Here is a 12,311-nt window from a genome sequence, read left to right on the forward strand (position 1 = left end):
CCTCACCCTACGTTGTTAATTTCTTCCAGGACATGTACTGAAGGTACCGTATATGACAAAGTACTTAAAACCTGCTCAAATGTATCTACAATCCCTTAAAACTTATATTGTTCCTTTAAATGTGAGCATTCATATACAATGCAAATATAATAATGGCTGAGTGTTCATGATTAGAAAGAAAATCAATGTCTCAATCTAGAAACGTATGCGTTCGAGAAGATTCGTTAGTGCATCATCAGATGTAGTGTATGTTTTCTTTGAAATTTCTAATAATTTCTTTGTGGTACCAGTACCATTACATTATTATGCTTGCAGAACTAGGTTACTGGAGAAAGCTTACAAGTTAGCATACTCCTTTACAGTACTAATGCAAATACATTTACTGTATGTCTTTTTCTCGTATATGTGCATATTTTCAGGGACTGTATTATTTCACATTCTGCTAAATTTTGACTGCTTATGTAAAAGTTGATCCATTCATAAATGGCATCTATTTAGTCTGACCATATTTCTTATTTCTATGAACATATCCCTGATATTCATATTGCTTTGTATCCAAAGCCAACACAACAATAACCTTGCCTTCAAAAAACTAAAAATTTTGCGTTCTTCCTTTTAAGAGACCAAGCTTCCCACCCACAAAGGCGCCGTGACATTACTAATGACAATTCAAGGTAAGGCTTAACCTCACCTGTTCTAATCTGTTTCTAATGTTGTTTGAACACGCAATGTTTAGCCCCTATAAATCAGCTCCAGGAGTTTCCAACAAAAGATATTGTAAACGATAGGTTTTCTTTTTTTATGCGTGTTCAAACGTTAAGTAACGTACACTTTATTGGATGACAGTTTTTTTTGTTGAGGTAGCTGGTCACTGAAGTAGAATATAAGCTGTTGTTTATAAGACTCACATTAACATCCTATTCACGATTTTGTTACAACTTTAACAGTGGTAACTTTATTGGGAATTGCTTCAGCAAAGAATTTAGTATTTCATTTGTGGTATTAACTTTGTTCCTACACAAATACAAACCAAACCCTCTTCAACAACCTCTCTTTTCATTTTATTCTGTGCTTTTCTTGATGAACCAACATTCACATTTAAAACATGATTGTTCCAACACAAATATTTACCGAGAACTACTTTCTTAGGAGTTACCTGTAATCTCCTCTCTACCGACCAGAGTTTTGTGTAGTATACCCTACACCCGTTTTCTATGGAGGGTTAACCCGGGAGTGAGAGAACGCGCCCCGAGGGTAGCCTTGAGCTAGGTCGGCGTCAGCTTGGGTCCCGTTAGCCAGTAAGTTCTCTGGTCGCGACGTGATACCATCACGCCGCTCTCGTCTCTTACGACCCTTTGTGTCTGACTCGTGTGTCCCGTGTGGTATCTCTGTGCTTATCCCTTGTGTTCTTGCGTGTTCACCGCCCTTCCTTGTGCTTTCCAAGTGTATTCCTTGTTGATTCCCTTCGTTCCTGTGCCTTGTGGTTGTGTGCGATGGAGCAGATCCGCCGTTGTCCTGGGCCTAGAGCCGGAAAGTCGTGTGGAGCATTCCTTTCCAAGCCCGAAGTAGACCCTCACTCCCTTTGCTCTTCCTGTAGGGGCAGGATGTGCTCGCCATCGGATACGTTTATTGAGTGTGTTAGTTGGAGTGAGATTCAGTGGGTGCGTTACGGCACTAAGAAGAAGAAGTCGTCGAAACGTTTGCCCAGGAAATCTAGCATCTCTTCACCGTTACCGTCACCCAGTGGACGGTCCGACGGGGCTTCTGTCTCGACTTCCCCTACCCAGAGTAGGGGATGAGGTAAGTCCGTTGCGGGGAAAGAGCCGAGGGCCCTTCCCCAGGAGTCTGTGTGTGAAGTGGGGGTTGCTGGGTCTTCTCAGGCTAGTGGGGGGCCTGGTAGTGCTGTGTCTGGGGGTTCTGGAGACTCTGCCCTTGTGCTTGGGGGGGCACGTTTCCTCCGACGACCCCTTGTGGTGTAGTAATATTGTGCCTGTTTCTTCGCCCGCTTCGTGGGCCTGTGTTTCAGGTTCTTCAGCGGCTGGTGACGCCCGGGGTAAGTTGGACTCAACGGTAAGTGAGCCCTTCGGGTGGAGGCTCCCTAAAACGCCAGGTAGGTCCCCAATGCGGATGGAAGAGGGGCTGGATACCTGGTTCCCTAGTGTAGTACGCCAAACCTCTTTTCCAGCTCCTCTGACGGCGGTTCCAGAGACCTTCCTACAACCCTCGACCTCTGGTACGCAGCAGGTTGCGAAGCCCTCCGTAGTCCCCGCTTCTGCCCGTCGTTCGGGTGGTACAGTTTCGTCAGGCTCTTCAGATGGTGGGGCTTCGTTCTCTTCAGAAGAGGAGACATCGGCAACGGAGGGAGCGGTCCAGGAGCAGGCGTTTCCGCTCAAGATCCCGTTCGAGGTTCAGTAGAAAACGGTCCCGCTCTCCACGGAGGAAGTTCATGAGGAGTAGGTCCCCCGATGGTGATTGGGTCTTCGTTCCCCGTAAGTCTGAGTTGCAGCGTTCCCCGGACCGGCAGTCCAGGGATTTCTCGCCGAGAAGGCCATCCTCCAGACGCAGATATGACCCTCGCAGGGAGAAATGCGAGAAGGCCGCTTCAGGCAGGCGTAAGGCCGCGAAGCTTCCGGTTCACCCCGCCCAGCGGGGGGAACCGTGCTTCCGTACGGGCAGCGTGGCCGAATCAGCACAGCTGGTTCGGCCCTCGGACTTAAAGGAACGGTTCCCTCCGTCGGGTCAGCCCACGGGATCCACATCCTCGTCCCCCAGAGAGAATACACGAACGGTAGTCCTCGCCGGCACGGTGATGCCAGTTCTGACCCCCGAACCTGGTGCGGAGGTTCCCGCCGGGGAAGACCGGTACCACCGCAGGGGAGTGCCTGTTGTTCCAGAACCGAAGTGCCCGGTGGGAGTGCCCGGTGACGCTGCTCCTCGGGATCAGGCGGAAGGTACTGCTGACGGTAGAGAAGGTTCCCCGACCAAGGACTCGGCCTATCGGAAGGTTATAGGCCTGATTCGAAGGCATCATCGGATTGAGGAACCGGTCCCAACCGATGAGGACTACTGGAGGTCCAGCCTGACCTGCTTGATGCAGGCACCCGTCCAACAGAAAACCTCCCTGGCCCTGCCTGTGGCCCAAGATCTCGTCCTGGGACGGGCTCATGTTGATAGAGTTGTGGCAGGCAATGCTGAAGCTCCCAAAATGCAGAGCTCCTCGAAGTTGCTCCATGGGCTCAAGACACAGAGTAGGTTCTATGTGCCAGAGGGAAAACGACCGGGAGCCTGCAAGGTGGAGCCTACCCTCGACGTTCTGGGACAGGGTGCCCCGGAGGACAGAGCCTCTTCATCCCCGATTTGCTTTTTGCAGTTGGAGGCTGCGATGATGGAGGAGATGTCGAAAGACTTGGTGCACGTCTCTTCTTGGTTGGACTGGTGGGCTTCCACACTGGTAGGTGTTCAAGCCACATATGACTTAACGGACCCGGAGCAGCAAAACCTCCTGAGGGAACTTATCATCTCCGGGGGCAAGACCCTGAAGTTCCTTACGTATCAGTCCCTTGCCCTTTCAGCGAATTGGGTTCTTCGCAAAAGGGACACTATTCTGGCGAAGCTTTCCCGGAAGGTCCCAGACAGGGAGGCGAGGGCCATGAGGAGCCTTCCTGTGTGGGGTGACTCCTTGTTCCCCTTGAAAGAGCTAGAAGAGATTATGGAGAAGGTGGCTAAACGAAAGGAAGTGAACGCTCCCAGGCCTCAACTGGTAAGGAGGCCCTCCTACAAGAGATCAGCATCAGACGGGCCCTCTACTTCTCAGGCCCCGCCTAACCTGACGAGGAGAGAAGCCCCTTCTTCCTCGTGGGCCTCAGTCCCAGATATCCCAGACTTTCTAGTATATCTCAGAGACGAGATAGGGATGTCAGTCCCAGCCATAAAAGGAGTACGAGCAGCCTTGGGTCAAGTCTTCCTTCTGAAGGGCATCGACCTGGGCTCCTCTAGACACATCTCTATGCTTGTCAGGAGTTTTGAACAGTCCTGCCCCCCTCAAACTGTTAGGGTGCCTCAGTGGGACCTGGCAAGGGTCCTGAAGATGTTAAGTAGCCCCCCGTTCTAACCAATGAAGGATATCGTAGACAGGGATCTCACTCTCAAGACGGTCTTTTTGTTGGCCTTGGCCTCTGCGGCTCGGCGAAAAGGGTAGGTGAGATCCATGGGCTGTCTTATGACGTCTCTCATTCGAAGGGGTGGAGAGAGATCTCTTTCAAGTTCGTCCCTTCGTTCGTGGCGAAAACCCAGAACCCAGCAGTCTGGGATCCTAAATTCGAGGGGTTCTCTCTGCCAGCTATTCCTAGGTCTGGGAATCCTGAGGATTTGAGGTTATGCCCTGTCCGTGCCATTAGGAAATACCTTGAGAGGACTGCACATCTCCGGCCAGGCATCAAGAGCCTTTTCGTCTCCACAGGTGTTACAAAGAAGCAGGTATCGAAGAATACCATATCCTTTTGGTTGAGACAAGTTATTGCCAGGGCCTACAAGGAGGAGGTACTCCCAAGCCCCATGACATCAGAGGTCTGAGCACTTCCTTAGCCTTTGAGAAGAACATGGCAGTGTGCCAGATCCTTCGGGCGGGCACCTGGTCGAACCAGTCGACCTTTACTGCCCATTACCAAAAGGATTACTCAAGAAGGTCCTTAGACGGGTTCTCCATTGGGACAGTCATCTCCGCGCTCCAAGTGATTTAACGGTGAAGCCCCAGGCACAATCGCGGATAGCAAAACCAGGAGACACAGGTTCGTTCCTTTTCACCCTAATCCCCGTTTCCTATCCCTATCGGAGATAACCACACTTATGTAACCAATGAAGAACACGTCTCTGCAACTTTGTTACTGGACTCACATCAGAAGATTTTTCAAAGGGTGAGTACTTAGACACTAACGTGAGCTCTTTGTGTAGTTTACCCTACCGTTCGTTTCCCAGTTTTTAAGAACCTAGTTCATATTTAGGATTCTTGGCGTCCGCTTTGCTGGGTCTGAAGGTCAAGAAGCCACTCCCACCTCCTAAAGTGTAAGTCTCCTAAGAAAGTAGTTCAAGGTAAGTACTTGTGTTGGAACAAATCAAAAATTTTAAGTCATTTTTATTTTTCCTAACATACTTACCGAGAACTACTTTCGGGTAATGGCCCTCCCTACCTTCCCCGAGTGCCTCTCTGCCCTTGCAGGGACTTTTTGCAACATCTGAGGAACTTACTGGCTAACGGGACCCAAGCTGACGCCGACCTAGCTCAAGGCTACCCTTGGGGCACGTTCTCTCACTCCCGGGTTAGCCCTCCATAGAAAACGGGTGTAGGGTATACTACACAAAACTCTGGTCGGTAGAGAGGAGATTACAGGTAACTCCTAAGAAAGTAGTTCTCGGTAAGTATGTTAGGAAAAATAAAAATTACTTAAAAATGATATTTTAATTATAAAATAAATTTTTGAATATACTTACCCGGTGAATATATAATAGCTGCAACTCTGTTGCTCGACAGACACATACATAAAAAACTCGCGAGCGATCGCTATGCAGGTTGCGGGTGTGCCCACCAGCGCCAACTGTCGGCCAGATACCACTCTCGGATGTAAACAAAACCTTCAATTTCTGCTCATCCCACTGCGTCTCTATTGGGGAGGAAGGGAGGGTCATTTAATTTATATATTCACCGGGTAAGTATATTCAAAAATTTATTTTATAATTAAAATATCATTTTTAAATATTTAACTTAGCCGGTGAATATATAATAGCTGATTCACACCCAAGGAGGTGGGTAGAGACCAGAGTTAATTATGTTTACAGCGTATAAGCTAAGAGTTTTTTCATTTTGGCAGTTATCAATATAACAAAACCAAAATAAATAGGTACCTGGTGAGGAAGTTGACTTAGACGGTTACTCTGCCTTGTAAGTCTGTCTTCCTCACGGAGCCCAGCGATCCTCTTAGGATGCTGACAGACTCCCAGGAGCTGAAGTATCAAGGGCTGCAACCCATACAACAGGACCTCATCAAACCCCTAATCTGGGCGCTCTCAAGAAATGACTTTGACCACCCGCCAAATCAATCAGGATGCGAAAGGCTTCTTAGCCTTCCGAACAACCCATAAAACAATATTAAAAACATTTCAAGAGACAGATTAAAAGGATATTGGAATTAGGGAAGTGTAGTGGTAGAACCCTCACCCACTACTGCACTCGCTGCAACGAATGGACCCAGTGTGTAGCAGTCCTCGTAAAGAGTCTGGACATCTTTTAAGTAAAATGACGCGAACACTGACTTGTTTCTCCAAGAAGTCGCGTCCATAATACTTTGCAGAGATTTATTTTGCTTGAAGGCCACGGAGGTTGCTATATTTCTAACTTCGTGCGTCTTAACCTTAAGCAAACATCGGTTTTTCTCATTCAAGTGAGAATGAGCTTCTCGTATTAAAAAAAAAAATCTGATAAAAAATGACAAAGAATTCTTTGACATAGGCAATGAAGGTTTCATAACTGAGCACCATAATGCCTCAGATTTCCCTCGTAATGACTTAGTACGAGCTAAATCGAACTTAAGAGCTCTAACAGGACATAATACTCTTTCCAGTTCGTTGCCTACGATCTCTGATAAGCAAGGAATATCATAAGATTTAGGCCAAGGACGAGAAGGCAGTTCATTTTGGCCAGGAAACCAAGTTGAAGTGAACAAGTGGCTTTTTTCTGTAGAAAAGCCGATGTTCTTACTGAAGGCATGAAGTTCACTGACCCTTTTAGCCGAAGCCAAGCACACTAGGAAAAGTGTCTTGAGGGTGAGATCCTTCAGGGAAGCTGAATGTAATGGCTCAAACCTGTCTGACATGAGGAACCTTAGGACCACGTCTAAGTTCCATCCAGGAGTTGCCAAACGACGTTCCTTAGAGGTCTCGAAAGACTTAAGGAGATCTTGGAGATCTTTATTGTTGGAAAGATCTAAGCCTCTATGTCGAAAGACCGAAGCCAACATGCTCCTGTAGCCCTTAATCGTGGGAGCTGAAAGGGAGCGAACCTTTCTCAGATGTAAAAGAAAATCTGCGATTTGGGCTACAGAGGTACTGGACGAGGACACAGATGCTGACTTGCACCAGTCTCGAAAGACTTCCCACTTCGACTGGTATACTCTAATGGTAGAAGCTCTCCTAGCTCTTGCAATCGCACTGACTGCCTCCTTCGAAAAACCTCTAGCTCTTGAGAGTCTTTCGATAGTGTGAAGGAAGTCAGACGAAGAGCGGGGAGGCTTTGATGGACATTCTTTACGTGGGGCTGACGTAACAGATCTACCCTTAGAGGAAGACTTCTTGGAAAGTCTACCAGCCATTGAAGTACCTCGGTGAACCACTCTCTCGCGGGCCAGAGGGTAGCAACCAACATCAACCTTGTCCCTCCGTGAGAGGCGAACTTCTGCAGTACCTTGTTGACTATCTTGAATGGTGGGAATGCATATAAGTCCATAAAAGACCAATCCAGTAGAAACGCGTCTATGTAGATTGCTTCTGTATCTAGGACTGGAGAGCAAAAGATTGGTAACCTTTTGGTCAACGAGGAGGCAAAGAGGTCTATGGTTGGTTGACCCCAAGAAGCCCAAAGACTCTTGCCCACGTCCTTGTGGAGGGTCCATTCCGTGGGTATCACCTGACCCCTCCGACTGAGACAGTCTGCCAAGACGTTCAAGTCCCCCTGGATGAATCTCGTCAACAGGGAGATGCCTCGAATTCTAGACCATAAGAGAAGGTCCCTTGCGATCTCGAGCAGCGTGAAGGAGTGTGTGCCTCCTTGCTTGGAGATGTACGCCAAAGTTGTGGTGTTGTCTGAGTTGACCTCTACCACTTAGTTTCGAAGACGCTTCCTAATATCATCAAGGCCAAGTGGACTGCTAATAGCTCCTTGCCGTTGATGTGCATGCTCTTCTGACTTGAGGTCCACAGACCAGCACATTCCTGACCGTCCAGGGTCGCACCCAACCCAAACCCGACGCGTCTGAGGACAACACGTGGTTTGGGTTCTTGACTGCTAGGGATAGTCCCTCTCTCAGACTTGATATTGCTGTCCCACCATTTCAGGCCTGCCTTTATTGGTTCGGAGACTGGGAATGATACCGTCTCTAATGTCTTGTCCTAGTTCCAGTGAGAGGCTAGATGGAACCGGAGAGGCAGAAGGGGTAGTCTCCCTAGTGAGACAAACTGCTCCAGGGATGAGAGAGTCCCTACGAGACTGTTCCAACTCCTGACTGAATAAACGTTTTCTTTTCAGCATTAGTTGGACTTCGAGCAGGGCTTGACTGCGAATCTCCATCCCCAAAAATAGAATAATCTGGGATGGGATCAGTTGGGACTTTTAGGTTGACCACAAGTCCCAACTCCCTGGCCAGACTCAACGTCCAATGTAGATCCTGCAGACAGAGAAGGCTGGACGATGCTCTGAGAAGCCAGTCGTCCAAGTACAGGGAGGCTCGGATCCCCGATAGCTCGAAACTGGTACCCCACATTCCTGTAAACAAACCTCAGAAACGGTTGGGAATCCGGGTGTATAGGAATGTGGAAGTATGTCTCCTGAAGGTCGAGAGAGACCATCCAGTCGCCTTCCATAAATGCTGTCAAGACAGCCTGGAAGACTTCATCGTGAAGTTTGTCTTGACAATGAACACATTGCGCGCACTTGCCTCTTACGTACTCCTGCAGTGAACATGGCTGCCAAATCATGGAGCCATCCCTGAGGGACTTGTTCCTGCAGAGAACGTGGCTGTCAGATCATTGGAGCCATCCCTGAAAGCCTTGTTTATGCATGACATAATTGTACAGCAAAACTTCAAAGGCTCGAAAACAGCTGTGAAGTTGACCTGTAAAATCTTGGAGCGTCTCATGGCCAGGCGCCAGGGAGAGTCTATGAGGTTTGAGAAGTCTATCTGGGCAGAGGCAGGAACTCCCAAGCCGAGAACTTCTCTCGTGTCATATCAGACTCTCGCTCTATAAGCCAGTTTAAAAGAAGGGAAAGCAAAGGCTGTATCCCCCAAACTCCTCCTGGTGATAAACCAGTCGCCTAGCAAACGTAAAGCTCTCTAGGAGAGCGAGAGAGCACTAGCTAATAAAACAACGGCTTCGAAGTAGCTAGGCCTAGTGTAAGCTCTGACGTTTTAGGCGAAAGAGGAGCAGCAGTTACAAAAAGATCCGGACAAAGATCCTTAAAAATCAGCATGATTTATTTAAAGTCCATAGAGGGCTAAGCAGCTTTAGGCTCCTCTCCGTCTGACAGAGTCCTCAAGGGAATATCAGTAGGAGGGGGAACAGCAACTTCCTCATCTGAAGGAACCTTGTCCGATAATAGCTGAGTCTCAAGCAAGGGAGAGACCTACCGTGGTGGCAATGCTTTACAAGCAGAGTCCACACGCACTGGTGCATTAGTAGCGGACCAGGACGCAACGTCATGTAACTGCTTGACAGTCTGTGAACTGTCAACAACAACAGGTGCGAGAGACCAGGACGCAACGTCATGTAACTGCTTGACAGTCTGTGAACTGTCAACAACAACAGGTGCGTGAGGACGCATAGCGTCCACTCGAGACTGCTTTGACCGCCTAGACTGAGCAGTCAAAACAACTCTAGAATGCGGAGGTTGACGCTCAGCGTCAAAACAAGTCAACTCCGATTGTTAGCGAACGTCCTGAACGTCAACAGGAGCATCAGCAAGTGGCCTAACGTCCAAATGTGGCTGAAAATCCACACGAGACCGCATCGAGTGTGGTTCTAAACAACCTGACTGACGTGACTTAGCTACGCCAACGTCAACAGGACGCACAAAGGAACGTTAGGGTGGCTGAAAGCCAGGATCTCGATGAGATAAACGGCTAGGCTCAACGGACTTATCGGCAGAATAGTCTTCCATAAGGGAGGCAAGCTTATTCTGCATGTCTTGCCGTACAACCCATTTAGGATCAACGGAAATGGTTGCGGTAAGAGACGAGGGATCAACGGAAATGGTTGCGGTAAGAGACGAGGGTAACGTCTGTGACCGCAAAACCTTGCCAACAAAAAGACTCTCGGAGTCTGTGTTACGCTTTTGTAAGGCGGCGAGCAGTCTTCCGATGACTGCATAGGGTCAGAGCTGTCCTAATGGCTGCAACCAGGACGCTGGACCTGTCCTGAAAGGACTGACTTTCGCTTAAGGGCCTCGAAACCTTGTTTCAGGTTTCTTATGCGAAAAGCCTTCGGATGACGAGGAGAAAATCGTCTCTCTCGCCTTATGGTAGGGGTGATCTTGGTAAGATACACCCGATACCATAGAGGGAACGTCTGTTCGCTGATCAAGGCCTCTCGAACCCATAAGTCGTACGACATTACTTCTCCCCTGGGCTTGGGAGCTTGCAAGAGGTCCCGGACTAGGCGAACGATAGGCACGAACAGACGAACCCTCGGTCGCAACACTGATAACACTTTGCGCAATATCACTTTATCACTACGATTTTCTGTTTTGCACTTATTTCACTGAAATCGAAACTTTTACTGATTTCTACCTGAAGCACACAATTCTACCCTCATCAAAAGGTAGTAATTGCGAAATCAGTCGTATAATGCAAGCACATTAATACCAGCAAAAAACAGTAAACATATTTTAAGATAAAAAATTCAGTGGCTGGGGAAGAGACTAAACCCTAGTTCATTCAAAACTACGATTTCAATCTCTCACCGTACATTGCCGGGGGACGAGAATAAAAAAAAAAACTAAAAACGTTTTATCCTTCCTCCCCGTACAGAGACTAGGGACGAGAGTAACTCGAGAACAACGTTACCCGCTTGAACGGAACATTTTCTCTCCTCTCTCTCCCTCCGTCTCTATCTTTCTCTCTCTCTCTCTCTTGATTTCGCACCTAAGAGAAGAGCCCACTTACGTTTCGTCAAAAAAACAATGTTATTTGACCAAAGGAAAAAACTGAAAGGTTTTTCAATTAAAAAGTTCCTTTAAAATAGAATTTAAAACATTTAAGCTTTGAAAGAAGAATGAACAAAACGTCAGAATCGATTTACTTTTTCTGCAAAGTGAAACCGTGATACTCTCTCTCTCTATCGTAACGATAGAGCGCAAACTGCGTAGCATAAATAAACTAAACGTTAGTTCATCTTTGAAACAGTACGAAGACTATTCAAAGAAAATCTTTCATAAAATATCTATTAAAAAATATTCACTTAAAAAGTTTTAAATCATTAGCTCTTTAAAAGCTATCTACGATTGAAAGGGCTCAACGTTGTTTAACTTTGGTTTCCAAGTTAGGACCGCCTACTCTCAGGAAAGGTCGCATATAAACAAATCATTAAAATTTATTTGTTCCGTAACCGAAATACAAACCACGCTATTTACAAAGGGTTATTACTTTTAGCGTAGCTGAAATGGCGAGCCATTAGAATTTAACGAGGGTGTATTACCCCCGCGCTAGTTAGCGGGGGGGTAGGGGAGTGGTAGCTAGCTACCCCTCCTCCCCCTCACACACAGGTGAATACTCACTTTCACTTTTGGCTCGGACTGTGACAGACGTCTCTGTCTTGGTCCTCGCTTGGCAGCCATTGTCTGTTTTGTCTTTACTTAATCGCTTACTTTTCTTTTACTCAATATATATGTAAACATGTTTTCATGTTTGTATATATATTTGAGTATAGAAATAAGTAAGTTTCCTTTTCAGATGTGTGTGTGTAGTGTACGATATCTACGTGGAGGCCTCGGCAGTTAGGCCACCACGGCCTAATTTTATGGGTTGCGATCGAGTTTGACTTCGGTCTTTCTCTCTCTCTCTCTCTTGAGGTCGTTCACCCTTTTACTATGTTTTACTACGCCCTTGTAGCTTCCTTCCCGTGTGGGTGGGGTTGCTACGCCGTACATTTTGTCTCAATTAGTTTATGAATCTAATTGTAGTTGTTAATTTTTCAGCTTGTAGAACGATTCCTTTCGGGGTTTTCGTTTTTTCTTTAGTGTTCATTCATTTTTAAATTACATAATTACATAGTTACATAATTATAATTGTTATAATTCTGTTTTGGTTACAGCTCTCCTTCCGCGAGTGTAAGTGGTTGTGAGGGCACGTGCCTGTTGTGTAATTCTTGTTCCTTTTCCTCGGGATTCCTCTTCGGAGCCTTCCCGGGGGAATGAATGTGTACTAATATTATTTGTTTTATTTTTTTACAGTTACCGATCTAGTTCGTTTCTGTAATATAGCAACGGTGTGAGCTGTCTGGTTGAGTCCTGGGGATTCGGCTGTTGCTGCCTCCCCCCTTGTATTGTCGTC

The 12,311-nt window shown here is 47.1% G+C and overlaps 1 long non-coding RNA gene across 1 annotated transcript in view; it reads left to right on the forward strand.

Annotated features, from left to right (window-relative positions):
* Positions 1–12,311, forward strand: part of LOC137621554 (uncharacterized) — a 59,418-nt gene that overhangs the window by 15,314 nt on the left and 31,793 nt on the right. Inside the window, exon 2 of the long non-coding RNA XR_011040253.1 lies at positions 621–674. This is a non-coding gene — a long non-coding RNA (uncharacterized lncRNA). The remainder of the gene's footprint in view (positions 1–620; positions 675–12,311) is intronic.

Source organism: Palaemon carinicauda, chromosome 28, assembly GCF_036898095.1.
Source record: "Palaemon carinicauda isolate YSFRI2023 chromosome 28, ASM3689809v2, whole genome shotgun sequence".
In the NCBI taxonomy this organism is placed as follows: domain Eukaryota; kingdom Metazoa; phylum Arthropoda; class Malacostraca; order Decapoda; family Palaemonidae; genus Palaemon; species Palaemon carinicauda.